This window comes from Sinocyclocheilus anshuiensis, unplaced genomic scaffold, assembly GCF_001515605.1.
Source record: "Sinocyclocheilus anshuiensis isolate Anshui unplaced genomic scaffold, SAMN03320099.WGS_v1.1 scaffold827, whole genome shotgun sequence".
Classification (NCBI taxonomy): Eukaryota; Metazoa; Chordata; class Actinopteri; order Cypriniformes; family Cyprinidae; genus Sinocyclocheilus; species Sinocyclocheilus anshuiensis.
The window spans coordinates 167690-168236 of record NW_015542371.1 but is presented as its reverse complement, the minus strand read 5'-3'; the positions used below and the strand labels follow the sequence as shown (position 1 = coordinate 168236).

Below are 547 nucleotides of genomic sequence, written 5' to 3'. Positions count from 1 at the left end.
GACACATCACCTCATCGTCTTATCACCAAATCAACATGTGATGATTATGGACGGATTATGAGAATGGCTCAGACTCCAGACTGTTCAACGCAAACAAACACAAAGTATTGAATGACCCTTGAGCAAGACGCATGAATAGATGAATTTGCTAAAGGACTACCTAATAAATTGTTTATTTTTTACCAAAAAAGTAATCCAGCAATTTTTACATTACACCATGTCCTAACCAAACGCAATATGATAAAAGTAATGCTATCAAACGATTAATCGTGATTAATCGCATCCAAAATAAAAGTTTTTGTTTATATAATATATGCGTGTACTGTGTATATTTTTAATGTATATATAAATACACAAACATACATGTATATATTTAAAAAATATTTACATGTATATATATATATATATATATATATATAGTTTATATTCATATATAATTTATATTATATATAAATATTTATATTTTATATGAACAAAACATATTTTTCTTAAATGTATACATGCATGTGTGTGTATTTATACATATATAATAAATATGCACAGTATA

At 25.0% G+C, this 547-nt stretch overlaps 1 protein-coding gene across 1 annotated transcript in view; it reads right to left on the bottom strand.

Moving 5' to 3' along the window:
• LOC107692231 (homer protein homolog 3-like) overlaps window positions 1-547 on the bottom strand; it is a 30503-nt gene that overhangs the window by 22431 nt on the left and 7525 nt on the right. The gene's annotated exons all lie outside the window — the stretch shown is intronic.